This window comes from Gorilla gorilla, chromosome 22 (genome assembly GCF_029281585.2).
Source record: "Gorilla gorilla gorilla isolate KB3781 chromosome 22, NHGRI_mGorGor1-v2.1_pri, whole genome shotgun sequence".
Classification (NCBI taxonomy): domain Eukaryota; kingdom Metazoa; phylum Chordata; class Mammalia; order Primates; family Hominidae; genus Gorilla; species Gorilla gorilla.
Genome location: NC_073246.2, coordinates 43,922,001 through 43,937,803, shown reverse-complemented (window position 1 = coordinate 43,937,803; position 15,803 = coordinate 43,922,001). Strand labels below are relative to the sequence as shown.

Genomic DNA, 15,803 nt, shown 5'->3' with positions numbered 1-15,803 from the left:
AGGTTTCACTCCACTGTTTCTTGGAGGGGGTCCTTCCTCCTCCTCCCTGCTATTCCGTGGGGTCTGGTTGCCAGGCTCACAATGCCCACCCACCCCACCATTCTTCCCACCCAGGGAGCCAGAACCACCCACGTGTGCATGTCGAGCTGGGTCGGGGGCACAGCAAGGCTTGGTCCACCATCTGCAGCCTGTCATGCCTCCTGTCCACCCGAAGGCCACTCCTAATCCTCCCTCCACTCCGGTTAACACCAGCTAAAATGCAGGTCCTCCTCCCCCTGGATTCGGCTACACCACTGATGAACATCACACAGACAGAGGAAGGTGTTTGGAGGTCTGTCATAGGGAAGCAATTCATGTTTATTTGGTAGAGCCAAAAATTCAACAAGGGAGTAAAGAAGTTCCTCCAAGGTGGGTTTTGCTCAGGACAGGAAGATGTTTCTTGTGGCTAGAAGTGAGTGGCAACAGGTCCTCCGGCAGTGATGAGCTACCTGGCCTCAGGAGCATTCAAGTAGACCGAAGGCCATGGGAGGTTCCAGAAGCTGGAGCAATAGGCCAGGCTTGGATCATTGTGAAGGCCTTGCTGGCGCAGCAGGGGTACACTCTGCTACATGAGAGAAGTCCCTGAGGGGAGAAGTGAGTTTGTCCAAGGAGTAGGAGAGAAGCTTCAGGGACAGAGGACAGCAACAGTATACTCTGAACTTGGATCGCTCGAGAACATTCAAAGGCCAAAGCCATCCTCTTACTGCCACCTCTGCTTTCAGGAAGAAGGGGCTGTGTGGGCCCAGAACCGGGTCTGAGAGAGAGGCTGGGCCTGTTTGACATCACACACCCCCACTCCTGCTGGAGAAGGGAGCCAAGGTGGGCTGAGACATTCCCAGACTCAGTGCCCACAGCTCCGCCCATCTGGAAGACTTTGGGCCAAATCCATAAAGAACGTGAGAGGGGCCGGGGAGTCAGCCCAGGATGACTGAAAGTGCAGTGAGTTCTCTGTCTGAGCCTCCAAGGGTCTTCTGCCTGGGCGTTCTCTGCACCACAGGTAGGAGTGGCCATCTCTTGGAGGTTTTCTAAGGGCTGAGGGAGAGACAGAAGCAAGGAGTTTCCATACAAGCCTCCAACACCTGAGGGGGAATTGGAATAACTGCCGGTGGAGCTGCCGGGTCCCAGGGGAGAAGCCCAGGCTCTGAGTCCACAGGGACTGAGACCTTTGCTTATCAGCTCTGCAACCTCAGGCAACGATGCTTCCTGGGCCTCAGTTTACTTGTCTGTGGGGAATTGACACACTAGGTAAAGTGGGGCTGTTAGGAGGCACTGAGCATGTTAGTTCTTGTTCCTACATCCCCAGGGCAAGACTTCCTCCCAAGGGAGGTGATCCAATGACAAACTCATTCGTACCAAGATGTGAACAGCTGACCCCTGATCCTTCCTTGAAAACGATGGAAGAGGGCTAGACGCAGTAGCTCACACCTGTAATCCCAGCACTTTGGGTGGCCAAGGCAGGTGGATTGCTTGAACTCAGGAGTATGAGACCAGCCTGGGGAACATGACGAAACCTCATCTGTAGAAAAAAATACAAAAAAAAAAAAAAATTAGTTGAGTGTGGTGGCGTGCACCTGAAGTCCCAGCTACTTGAGAAGCTGAGGTGGACGGATCACCTGAGCCCAGGAGGTTGAGGCTGCAGTGAGCTATGATGGTACCACTGCACTCCAGCCTGGGTGACAGAGTGAGACCCTGTCTCCAACAAAACAAAACAATGGAAGAGATGAGAAACCAGGTTACCAAATTCCTGGTGCCTAAGAGCACAGAAGTGCCAAAAGGGGGCAGCCAGCAGTAGTAAAGATAAATTTTAGATTTTCCACACAATTTTTGGAGAACTGACTCTGGGTTTACTGATTTGGATTTGGATAAATTCTAGCAGGCTTCAGATGGATGGAAACACAGCAGAAGATGATGTTGAATTTTTTGGAAGGTTATACATGCTGCGCTCGGGAATGGCTAACATTTTAAAAAGACTTTAGTGGTGCTGCTGTGGAGCAACTGGAACGCACAAGCATTGCTGGTGGATGTAAAGTGGTGCAACCATCTGGAAAAGGGCCTGGAAGTCTCTTATAAAACCAAAAATACACCTACCCCAGACCCAACCATTTCAATCCGATATTTACTCAAGATAAAGGAAAATTTATGTCCACAAAAATATTTGTTCACACCAGTTTTATGAATAATAGCCAAAACCCAGAAACAGCCCATTAAGAGGAGAATGTAAAAACAGATCATATCTTCTTAAAATGGAATACTACTCACTAACAAAAAGAAATGAATCCTCAGCACGTCACAAATGACATGAATATAGCACAAAACACACTGAAGGGAAGGAGCCAGACAGAACTGACTACATACGACATGACTTCATTTCTATAAAGTTCTAGAACAGGCAAAACAAATCTATGGTGAAGAAAAAATAAGAGCAGTGCTTGCTTCTGAAGATTGAAGGGGGTATTGCTTGGAAAGGGCATTAGAGAAACTTCTAGGGTTCTGGGGATGTTCTAAGCCTTGAAAGAAGTTTATGCACTTGTCGGAACTCAATGAATGTACACTTAGCATTTGCACATTACACTGTATCTAAATTTTACCTCCAAAAAGGACTGTAAACAAATATGAAGCTCTGATTAATGATATGCCAGGTGAAATATTTAGGGAAACAAATGGAGGTCCGCAAGTTACTTTGAAATGCATTAAACACAAGATGCCAAGGGTTGATGGATGAGAGATAAACGGGTGGGTAGATATGTGATAAAGTACCGCAAATATTCACTGTAGAACCTAGAGTGTCTACTTTACAATTGTTTCCACTTTTCTGTGTGTTTGAAAATTTTCATAATACAATGATGGAATACTACGCAGCCATAAAAAGAAATGAATTAACAGCATTTGCAGTGACCTGGATGAGATTGGAGACTATTATTCTACGTAATGTAACTCAGGAATGGAAAACCGAACATCATATGTTCTCACTGATACGTGGGAGCTAAGCTATGAGGACGCAAAGGCATAAGAATGATACAATGGCCTTTGGGGACTTAGGGGGAAGAGTTGGAGGGGGGCGAGGGATAAAATACTACAAATATGGTGCAGTATATACTGCACGGGTGATGGATGCTCCGAAGTCTTACAAAGCACCACTAAAGAACTTACTCTTGTAACCAAATACCACCTGCCCCCCAATAACTTATGGACAAAAAAATTTTAAGTTGGGGTTTTTAACATAAAAGCCAGCCTGAAAATGTATCTTAATTTTGCATGTGTCCTCAGCCTGCTGGAGAAGCTCTCCCGCTGGAAGCAGAGCCTGGAAGTCAGGTCAGGATGCTGCGGTCTAAGTCCCACCGCTGGCTCCGGATGTAAGAGTAGGGCCAAGGGCGATCACATCATCTCCTCTCACTCCCCTTATCTGCACCACACAGGCCCTCAGAGAGATAAAGGCACCCCACAAAAGGGCTTTGATGTTGAGGGTGACCAACATCGCATCAGGACAAAGAATGATTATTTGGTTACAGAAAGACAGGCTGATCAAGTCAAAATCTAGCAACTTGCAGCTTTCATTTAGCTGGTAAGTTTTCATTCCTTTGGGGTTAGAGCAAATTTTGTAATTAAATTTGTGATCAAAGAGCGTGGCCAGAAATCTGCTTTTTAATCCAAGAGCAGCATCTGAAACCAGAGTCAAGACTGGAGAACCAGGGGCTGCCTTCTCAGTCATACAGACTCGGAGGAGGCCAGTGTCGAGGTGGTGTCGCCTCATACACTGCAAACCTGAAAACAGGCCACCGTGCCCACCTGCTCCCTGGAGGTCAGCCACATGCGGAGATCCACCCAGCGGATAAGTTTCCGTGCCCACCTGCTCCCTGGAGGTCAGCCACATGCGGAGATCCACCCAGCGGATAGGTTTTTGGATTTTGCTGATCGATGGGAAGGATTTGTGGATTCCAAGCCTTTCAATAAAAGCGACCTTGATGTTGTTGGTTCTAGTTTTGCACTTTCTTTACTAAAGAAAATGAAAATAATCCTTCCCTCAGTATCATCAAGATCATGAAGGCAAATGCAGCATGAATTTGAGAAAAGATCCTAAACTGGAAAAAAAGTGGTTGCAAAGGGCATTCTATTTGAATAAGGATGATGGGTTCAAGGGTAGGATATAACAATGTCAGTGATATAAGAGAATGAATATTCTTAGCAATACACACCAAAGCACTTGGGAAAAGAAACCTGATGTCCACAACCTCTTTAAATAGTTCTTGCCCTAAAATCTATGTGTGTGTACATATATACAAACATACATATACACACATATATTTACATACACATATGTATCCGCACATATAAACACACATATATATACACATATATTTACACACATATATGTATATGCACATATATACACATATACACACATATATTTACATATACACATATATACACACATACATACACACATATATTTGCATACACATCTATGTATATGCACATATATACACACATATATATGAAAAGATATGTATATGGACAGAGATGATACTATATACATGTAAGAAAAGATATATACATAGAGATTATACTAGAGAGAGGATATTAAGCAAATGAGACAAAATGCTCACAATTAATGAATTGGTTGAAGTGTACAAACGTTTCTTTGTACTATTCTTGCAACTTTTTTCTAAGGCTAAAATTGTATATCACAATGGCTAATGTGTGAATCATGATAGAAACACACTGCCTAATCTCAGTGGAGGTGGCCTGGGGACCCCTGGCGTGTGGCTGGAAGAATAAAGGCAGGAGTGAGGTGCCCTGGGACGCATCCATATCTGTGAGTGAAGGCTTCTTGCAGCCGAAGCAGCTGCCCAGAGCTCCTGGGGAGTACACGGGTTTCAAGAGCACTTGCAAAGCCAAAAGCAGTCAGCAGGCCTTCATCAGCTGCTCCTTGCTGGGTTCCAGAGAAAATGCTCCCTTCTTGGAGACATCGGTGACCCACAGAATGCACAGGTATGCTGCAGGCCACACACCTGGGGACAGAGGGTCTAAGGACTGGGCACATCATGCTGCAAATTCTTTCCTCCAGGGCCCGTCTCAGAGCTCTCAGTCTGGTCGTGCTCTGTAGCCTGTGCAGGCTCCTCTGCGATGAGAAATACCCAGTGTCCAGTGGATGAAATGCTCAGGGTGAGGCAGTGCCCTGGACCACATGAACAGCAATTCACACGGCGTGTGTGGAGTAGAACACACGGGCGGGGCCAGCTGCCTGGTTCTGAGCCTCACAGTCTGACCCCACAAAGCTATGGTGGTTCCCCCTGGACCACACAGCTGAATGCCCTCAGGGCTTGCACCATGCCCCCAGTTTCTCTCTTCTAAGACCCAGACTCTGAGCTGGGCATATTCTGAGTTCCTTCTCCCCACGATAGGTCCACAGCTACTCAGCTCAGAAGCAGGACCACAGAGCAAGGGAAACCAGGCCCAAGGTCCCCTCTAAACAAGCACTGCTCACCTGCCCACGGGTCTGACCCAGCATTACACACAGCGTCAGGCCCTTGTCTCATATTTGTACGTGACTTCCACTCCATTCATTCAAAACATGTTGTCTGCATGTCCTGGGCTCTGCAGTAGGGGGTGACAGTTCACTGAAGGCTCCTTGGTCCCCAGGAGGCAGGGTCAACTCTGCCTGGGTCTCCAGGGCTCAGCCTGAACTTCAGCCTGAATCTGTCACCACCCCGCCCTGGACATGCCAACAGGTGAGCACCCCACTTCTGCCCCCTCCCCGCCAGGTCTCTTTGCAGAGGCCCAGGCCCCGTTCATCTTGCCCACTGGACCCTGGTGTCCCCCTCCATGCCCAGAGCTCCTCATTCTCTTCCTGACTCTCGTTTCTCTGCACGGCTCTCTCGTCTCCCTAGATGTGAGGTCTCCTACCCACACCTTCATAGATGATGAGTAAGTGGGTCTTTCCTTAGGTTCCCGCAAACATGGACTTATCGCACATCCACATTGATGTCAGAAAGGTCACAGCTATATGTTGACCATAATAATGATGGGGACGTGGACCCCAGCACCCAGGGTGGGCACCGCACCATGCTAAGGAGAAGCAATGAGCAAGCCAGCCCTGGATGTCTCCTGGAGTCGAGCGAGGCTTGGGGCCTGGCTGTTTAAAGTGTGGCCCCAGACCAGCAACATCAGTGTCACCTGGGAGCTTGCAAGACTCCTATGCCCTGCCCCAGACTTACTGAATCCGAATCTGCAGCTCTACAAGATCTACAGGTGGTTCTTGGGCCTATTCATATTTGAGGAAAAATTGGTATAGGATAGGCCTTTTATGAGGGGGGGAAAAAAAGAAGCCTTTTTTTTGTTTTTGTTTTTGTTTTTTTTTGAGACAGAGTCTTGCTCTGTCACCCAGGCTGGAGTGCAGTTGTGCGATCATAGCTCATTGCAGCCTCAACCTCCTGGTTGGGCTTAATCAGGTGGGAGGATCCAGTGATCTTCCCATCTCAGCTTCTCAAGGAACTGGGCTACAGACGTAGGCCACCACACCTGGCTAATTTATTTTTATTTTTGTAGAGATGGGGTTTCTGCCTTGTTTCCTAGGCTGGTCTCGAACTCCTGGGCTCCAGCAATCCTCCTGCCTCAGTCTCCCAAAATGCTAGGATTAGAGAGCCACTGCACCCAGCCAGGAGACAAACATTTTAATCAAGGTTTTTAAGCCCAGGAAGCAGTAAAGGAAGGTCGGACACAGATTTCCGATACAGATTCCTACTACCGTCCACTCCATCTGTCCCTGAGCCGTGACAAGCGGCTAATATGCCTGTCGTAGAAGAGGTCGGTTAGACGCCCCCGGCAAGTGGTCCGAGCAACCTGCTCATCGTTACTGGGGAAGAAAGAAACATTCAAATGTTTTCCTGAAGCCCCAGGGGAAGCAGACCAGCCCCTATCTACCTGTGCGTTGGCGTAGCCCCTGTTCCCCGAACCTCCGCCCCTTAACAGCCCAGCACCTTGTAGGCTAAAAAGCATCATGCGAGAGCTGAGCATGTGCATCAGCCAGCCTGGTGGCGGGGCTGCCGGGAAGGCATCCACTACATGCTCATAAACCTGCCCTTGGCAGCAGCCAGTCAGTGACTTCACACGTGGTCTTCACTTTGGCCTTGTGGTAATGACCTAAATAAAGCTGGAGTGAAGCATTTCCTCCCGAGAGTCTACAAGACAGGCACATTACTCAGAAAATAAAGTGCAGTGGTAATGACTTCAGAATCTTAAAATAAATCCCATTCAGCCAAAATAAATTTCCCCAAGGCCTAATATTCTAGCTTGGTGTTGGGCATTACTTACCCTCTAAATTCTCAGATGCGCAATGGGTACTTTTCCTGTAGGTAAGAAATGGTGAGACTCTCTCCCTCGAAGCCGAAAGCCCCCTGACGCACAGTCACCCCGGATTCAGCCCAATGATGTCATTCAATTACCCGACAGACATGGAAACCGATGGCTCCCCAACTGTTTGGACTAGAGATGCTTAAGCCCAATTGTGGCTTCCCGGAATTCTTCCTCCCCCAGCACAGTCTCTGGGAAACCAAATATTTTTTTCTCACTGAGACAGGTTTTGAATAAATACTGCCACTAAAATTCCATGGTACTTCAAATAAACACGGGATAGTCAGTTACCAATGTCTAAATCCTGCCTTATTGTTTTAAAAACAATTTTTTTTTTTTGAGACAGAGTCTTGCTCTGTGCAATGGCACGATCTTGGCTGCAACCTCTACCTCCTGGGTTCAAGCAATTCTCCTGCCTCAGCCTCCCAAGTAGCTGGGACTACAGGTGTGTGCCACCACACCCAGCTAATTTTTGTATTTTTAGTACAGACAGGGTTTCACTATGTTGGCCAGACTGGTCTCGAACTCCTAACCTTGTGACCTGCCCGCCTCAGCCTCCCAAAATGCTGGGATTACAGGCCTGAGGCACCGTACCTGGCCAAAACAAATTTTAAAGACTATGATTCTCCCACCCTCTCCTTGGCTTGAATCTGTTGAAATGTCCCATCTTTGGCCTTTGCATTTAGAGACACAGAGAAAGCACAAGAGTCATGGATGCTGCTCCTTGCCCTGCAACAATGCTGCCGCTGGGGAAGCAGGTGTTTCTTCCTGAGCAAGCCATCTTGTCTTGGGCAGAGGAAGCCAGGTGGGCACTGAGCAGAGGTTTTGAATAACTACCTTGGCTCGCTGCACTTCACTTTAGGGGAATGATCAGCAGAAAACTCATAAGGTGCTGCTCTCAAACTTGCTGGGCAGCCGGCCTCCATGTGGTTTAAGCAGAGGTGGACATGGAGATTGCAGTTGTGTAAAAGTTAAAGGACTCCCATAGTGACCTAAAGTCACCTGCCAGATCACCTGCCAGGTCCAGATCCTTTAAGAAACAAGGACTATGGTTTGGATATTTGTCCCCTCCAAACTCATGCTGAAATTTGGTCTCCTAGGCCGGGTGTGGTGGCTCATGCCTGTAATCCCAGCACTTTGGGGGGCCAACGTGAGTGGATTGCTTGAGCCCAGGAGTTCAAGACCAGACTGGGCTACATAGCAAGACCCCCCTCTACAAAAAAGTATAGAAATCAGCCAGACATGGTGGAGGTCACCTGCAGTTCCAGCTACTAAGGAGGCTGAGGTGGGAGGATCACCTGAGCCTGGGAGGTTGAGGCTGCAGTGAAAAAAGAAATTTGAGAAAAAAAAAAATGTGGTCTCCGTGTTGGAGGTGGAGCCTAATGGGAAGCATTTGGATAAGGAGGGGAGATTCCTCATAAATGGACTAACGCCCCTCCCTGAGGGTGAGTGGGTTCTCACTCTATTAGTTCCCAAGAAAGCTGGTTGCTGAAAAGGACCTGGCACTTCCCCTCCTTCCCGCTGGGTCCCTCTTGCCCTGTGGTCTCTGCACACCCAGCTCCCCTTTGCCCTCCCCCATAAGTGGAAGCAGCCTGAGGCCCTCCCCAGATGCAGATGCCCAACCATGGACTTTTGCAGCCATCTGGAATCATGAGCCAAATAAACTATACATGTATACATACACATACGTACATACATATATGTATATATAAATTACCCAGCCTCAGCACTCCTTTATAGCGGCACAATGAACAAACTAAGCCAGGCAGGGATGGGAAGTAATAACTAACTATGATTAAGTTCAACATGGAAAGCAAGCGCCTCTAATTCTACTTGATATTATGTAGCTAGCTCACGTAGCAGCTTCCCCACTCCCTTAGGGAAAGGGATTTCTGATGGCCAAGGACACCAGTGGTTGTGGTGTCATTCAGTCATGAAGCTGTTAGAGGTAACTGTCCCCATCTGCTTCCAAATGAGCTTGTGCGGCCCTGGTCCTCCATGTCGCTCTTGAGCAGCCAGCAACGCCCCCCACCTCCCCTCGCCCATGCACACCTCCCTCTTGGGGGTTGTCTGGGGAGGGTAATATGGGTCATATGAGCTTAAGTCAGATAGAGTTAGACTTGCAGAACCACTGGGACGGAGTGGAGGGGTGACATTCAAACACACGTCATTATTGTACCTCCAATACACCCTCTACCACTAATTCCAATACTCAAGAAGAGCTGACTGTATTTGAATTCCGTTTTCAACTCAAAGCCAATTTTGAATTCTCCGTCCTTCCATCTTTTCAGACTCAAGGTGCCTCAGCTGCATTCTGTGCTCTGACAGACACCAGGACACACAGCCAACTACAAGGGACCATTGGAATGTAGCTGTTCTAAGTAGGACAGGAAGGGAAGGGGACTATCCCAAGATGGGCTTCCAGTGATCTGGGAAGGGAAGGGCAGTAAAAACATGAGATTTGGTGGGGTGTGGTGGCTCACACCTGTAATCCCAGCACTTCGGGAGGCTGAGATGGGTGGATCACCTGAAGTCAGGAATTCCAGACCAGACTGGCCAACATAGTGAAACCCCATCTCTACTAAAAAAAAAAAAAAGCAAAAATAAAAATAAAAAATTGAGCTACGGCACTCCTGTCCGGGTGACAGAACAAGAATCTGTCTCAAAAAACAAACAAACGGCTCTTGAAAGTCTGAAGGTGGGAAAATTTGTACTAATGCCCCATCCACCCCCACCCACACAGCCTCAGGAGACGAGAGGCAGGAAGAGTGGAAGGAGCTGGCATGTGTCCGGCCTAGCCGTTCAGGGTCCTGGAGGAGGGCATGGTCAGGACTGAGGGTCTGCTTCTAGAGGGTACATCCTTCACTCCATCCCCAGCCACCTCCCTGAGCTCATCCTAGCCAGCCCCCAGGGAGACCTCCACACCCCCCCAAACCCTAAAACAGGTCTGCCTGAGAGACTCAGGGACAATGGGGAGGAGGGAGTCTATGTGACCCAGCCTTCACCTCCTCTGGTGGCCACTGGCTGACAGAGGCCCGGACAAGACTAAACAGAACCAGAGGAGCAGGTCGGGTAGGGCTGAGGTGCGGGAGATGGCCCATGAGGACAAGTGAAAGCCGGTGACTGGGCCAGAGGAGGGTTGGGCTTAGTGTTCATGTAAAGTCCAGGATGTGGCTCACACCTGTCATCCCTGCACTTTGGGAAGCCAAGGCAGGTGGATCACTTGAGGTCAGGAGTTCAAGACCAGCCTGGCCAACATGGTGAAAAGCCATCTCTACTAAAAATACAAAAAATTTGCCAGGCGTGATGGCGGGCACATGTAATCCCAGCTACTCAGGAGGCTGAGGGACGAGAATCACTAGAACTCAGGAGGCTGAGGTTGCAGTGAGCCAAGATCATGCCACTGTACTCCAGCCTAGGCGACAGAGCGAGACTCTGCTTCAAAAATAAAGTAAAATAAAATAAAATAGCCCAGGATCTGTGACCAAGAAGATCCTCTTAAAGTTAGAAAGAGAAAAATAAGAAAATCATACACATTTAATTATCAACTTTTGAAATCAATTTCTCTCTTCTCCCTTCAACCAAACCCACGCTGTGGCTGCCCAGCTGAAGATATAAACAGCTACGTCGAGTCCATCTGATGATGGAAGTTGGGGGTCCAGCTTCTGCAGGATTTACCTCCAATGCTGGAGACCACCAGCTCCCAAAGAAACCCATTCTGGGGGCTCAAAGCCGCAATGAACAGGAGGCAGGCATGGGGCTGCAGGGAGGTGCCCCGAGGCTGGAATGAGGAGCCCAGAAGACACCGAGCTGAGGCAGGCTGGGTGGTGAGGAGCGTGGAACGGGATATGTGAGGTGGGCTGGAAGCCTCAGGCCAAAACTGTGAGACATGCAGGATATCTTTGAGCTTCTAAAGGGACACCAGCGAAGGCCCACGGTTTCACATGGCTCTCGGTCAGTCGTCTGACAAGTGATGCCCTTGGCTCTTGGGGACTGGATGGGAACTCACAGACGGAGCTGCTGCAGCCAGGCCCACGGGGCCACCTTCCTGTGCACCCACAACTGTCCAGAGAAAGAGCCATTGTCACCAAACCCAGCCAGAGCCCAGCCACGAGGCTCGGAAGGTCCCCTGGGCCCTGGCACTATCCTTTACTGGCTGGTAGGGCCGCACTTAGCTTCTCTGAGCCTCAGCTTCCTCCTGGGTGAAATGAGGCTTTATAAAGAAAACCTCACTCACAAGCTATCGTCAGGATCAAACAAAACCACGGATGTGAAACACTTTGTAAAACGGAGTGTGCTTTTAGTTGCCATTGTCACTGTTAATGTCATTGGAAACACTATTCATGGTATTAAAGTAGATCCCGTGCTGACCACCCACTGCTGGGAGGTTAGAATTCCCTGTGCCTCGCCCCTCGGGGTTGGTGGGCGTCCTGTGGCTCGCACATTCCCCTCCCCACCCTTCAGGCAGAGACCACCAACCCTTGTGCATCACTATTATCAGCGTATGATTATCACAGCCCTCCTGTTCTGACTTCTTAAACCAAGCAAGTTCCAAGCACTGATACCAGGCATCTGTGGGAGGATCAGGGGATGGGACAACCGTTCCATAACAAAAGGGTAAAAAGATGCTCCAAAATATTGTGCTTTTTTAAATCTGTGGTCCTCGGAGTCCTGCTGCCTCCCCCAAGCATCACACCTGGGTCCCGTAGCGGGATGGGCCTCTGTCACATCCTCAGGCAGCACAGATGAGCATCAAGGGGCCAGCAGAGACTGACCTGCCGTCCACCAGAGCAGGCCCGACAAGTATGGACCAGTTAGTCACTGTTACAGATGAAATATAATTAATTAAGTCATATTGGACAACTTGGCTTGATTCTGCTTTTGGTGGTAATTACATCACAGACCTGGAGTCTTAGAAGGAAGAGTGACTGTGAACAGAGCCTCCGCTTGTCCTTGGCCCTGGGTGGGGCCACAGCAAAGCATCTGCCTTCTTGATTCACCCCTGCTATCAATTTAAAAACCTGCAGCTGCCACAGGCTCAAGAACGCAGGGTGCTTTAGACACCTGCTTTCTGACATCTGCAGTATTTCTGTTTATTTCAGATCTCACCCTGCAGGAGAGACTAGCGGGATGGAATGGAGGGAAGAGGTGTATGTAGGGGGGCGGATGTGGGAATCGGAACTGACCTCAGATGCAGGCACAGCTGAAGGTGCCTCCACGGTGTAAGTTAAAACATGTTAGGAAGGTCACCCCGCCCCCAAATCCATGCCTGCGGGATTGCTCCCCTCCTCCTCCTCATACCTAACCTGGGTGGGACGGCAGTGTGCAGCCACGTGTTGTTTTTACATGGCAAATTAATTGAGACACAAGCTTTTAAATGTCAGAAAAATCTAGCTCCAAATAAGTACATTAGAACCTTTATGACTCAATAAAATGTTTCACCAAGCATTATTCCTAAGATATTTTCTCATTAAAAAAAATATGCAGCCGGTGGAGTGGCTCACACCTGTAATCCCAGCACTTTGGGAAGCCAGGGCAGGTGGATCACTTGAGCTCAGGAGTTTGAGACTAGCCTGGGAAACATGGCAAAATCTCGTCTGTACAAAAAAATTAGCCAGGTGTGGTGGCATGTGCCGGTAGTCCCAGCTACTTGGGAGGCTGAGATGGGAGGATTGCTTGGGCCCGGGAGGTCGAGGTTGCAGTGAGCTGATACTGTGCCACTGCACTGCAACGTGGGTGACAGAGTAAGACCCTGTCTCAAAATAATAATAATAATAATAATAATAATAATAATAATAATAATGCACCATTACCAACTTTTCCATTAAACTGACAGAGCCAATCATAGTACATACAAAGAACTTTCATGAGTGTCTTTGCTTCACGTCCCTCTCTTGAAAACCCTACGACAAAGATTTGGGGGCAAGCAGTTGATTTTGGGGGTGATCTCAGGAAGCACAGTGAAGGCAGGAGTGCAGGTACCCTAGAGAGAGGGTCCCTGCCAGAGGGAACTTCGGTTCATCCCACTGGGACTGCATTGAGGTCTGGGCAGAACATGCTCCAGAACTGCCCCATGAAGGGAGGAGGGAGCTGGGACATTTATCCAACAACTCTCATCCTCCACACTGGGGGTCACTCCTGGGACCTTACCTTCCTGTCCTTTGTCCTTCAGCCTGCCCTGGGAACAGGGCCAGAGAGAGAACGTCTTCAGGAAAGACAGGCAGGGGGCAGCCCCGGGGGGTGTGGCAGACATCCTGGCCTCCAGTAGGATGAATGACAGTTGGTTTCATCCCCTGCACACAGCAAAGCTTCCATCTGAGTGTGGCTCTGAAGAATGTGGGTGCCACAGAACAGTCGATCAGGGCCACGGAACGGTCGTTACATCAGAGCCGCAGAAGAGTCACATCAGAGCCACAGAACAGTCTCATAGAGCTGCAGAACAGTCTCATCAGAGCTGCAGAACAGTGGCATCAGGGCCGCAGAATAGTCGTATCGGGGCCACAGAACAGTCACATCAGGGCCACAGAAGAGTTGCATTGGAGCTGCAGAAGAGTCACTTCAGAGCCACAGAACAGTCACATAAGAGCCACAGAAGAGTCACATCAGAGCCACAGAGCAGTCACATCAGGGCCACAGAAGAGTCACATCAGGGCCACAGAAGAGTCACATCAGAGCTGCAGAACAGTCGCATCAGGGCCACAGAACAGTCACATGGGGTTCTCTGAGGCGCCCCCCCTTCTTTCTGCTGCACTCCCTGCTTCCCCACCATCACTTACCCCAGGAGAAGCGGGAATAGGAGCTCACAGCCCCTTGACCCCACAACTCACTTCTCTGTGCCTGCCTCTCTCCTTCAAGGGACCCCAAGGTCTCCCAGTTGTTCATGCTGGAGACTGGAGGCCCCTGGGGCCCGCCCTGTGCCTCTTCCAGCACTTTCAATCAGCCTCTGGCCCTGGGGTACCCAGGACCTTCTGATCATCCTCCATTCTTTCTCCATTCAGCCTCCCTGCTCTCCTGGCCATCGCTCTTGCCCAAGCTGCTACCTTCCTTCCCTCCAGAGAGAAGGCAGTGACCACTCGCTGGCGTCCACTCCCCATTTCAGTCCACACTGCTTCATGCCCCAGCCTGGGGCCTGGCATTGTGGTGCTCCAGGAGCAGTTCCCAGAGAGATAAGTGAACGAGCAGTCAGACGTCCTTTCAAACGTATCTGGAATGTGGCGTCCTGCCCTGTGGTAAGCAAAAGCACATACACATCCGCACACACACAGACACAGTCCATTCCCTGCCGCTCAGGTTTCTACTCTCAGCCTAAACATCACACTCATGGATGGCCTCACTGGCCCTGAAACCATATGGGCCCTGCCGCACTGCCCTGAACTTTCTCATCACACCCCTAATCACAATGGAATTAGATGTTTGTATAGTTCTGTATTTGGTAGTCTCCATGGCACTGTAAACTCCTAGTGGGCCGGAATAACCACAGAATCCCTAGCCCCTGCTACCAAGCAAGGACTCAACCACGCATCTAGTGATGATGCAAGAATGAGTCAAAAGGAATTTGAAGAGGTGGCTGCAGCTGGTCCTCTGAGCATGGAGGGCTCCCTCTGGCATCATTAGGGTCGGGGTTTCAAAGGAGTGGAGAGCTCAAAGCTACCATCAGGTGGAAAACAGGGACTTGGAAGCAAAAGGGACAGAAGCCCGCTGGACATGGCAGAAGGGGCTCAAGGTCACCAGACTCAGGGAGCTTGGCCCCTGCTCTGTCACTCACGACCGAGGAGGGGGTCTTTGTCAAGACATCAACTCAGAACACAGACGGCAAAGCACGTGAGGCAGAGAGCCTCAGTGAAGAAGCACCGCCTCCTCTTCCAGCTGCTGAACAGACTCCAGGCAACTGAGCCCCTCAGAGGGAGGGGCCTCTCAACGCCAGAGCCCCAGGGAACAGTGCGGCAGGCTGAAACCCAGCAATGAGGCCCCAGGACTGCTGGGGAAGTTTCAAGGGCTCGGCCAACCTCCAGGGCCTGGAGTTGTGAAGGCTCCTGTGAGACATCCAGAGACAACTTGCAGAGATAAGCAGGGCCGCCTGACAAGGGGGGCCACAGCATTTGCCCTCCTCCCCAGCAGACTCTGAAATGGCGGCAAAAAGAAAACATGGGCATCCAGCGTCTCAGGATGGGGAGGGGCAGGTCATGTGAGCAGGTCTCCTCACCTGCTCATGACAGGTGAGGAGAGGCTGGAGCTCCATCAGAACTAGTGGCCAGGACACCCCCAGCAGCCACCCTGCAGCCAGCCCAGGGCACCTGGCCCAAGCTCCAACCTGGCCAGGGTTGGGCAAGATGACCCCCCCCACACACACAAGAATTGGGAAACTCCCTGGATAAGTTTCAACCAGAGAGTCAGAGAAGAACCGTGGAAAACAG

The 15,803-nt window shown here is 49.9% G+C and overlaps 1 long non-coding RNA gene across 2 annotated transcripts in view; it reads right to left on the bottom strand.

The window, feature by feature from the left end:
• Nucleotides 1-336: 336 nt before the first annotated feature.
• LOC109024433 (uncharacterized) overlaps nucleotides 337-15,803 on the bottom strand; it is a 46,242-nt gene continuing 30,775 nt past the window's right edge. For both annotated transcript variants that reach the window (XR_008674698.2, XR_002003941.3), the window contains exon 3: nucleotides 337-1,555. This is a non-coding gene — a long non-coding RNA (uncharacterized lncRNA). The remainder of the gene's footprint in view (nucleotides 1,556-15,803) is intronic.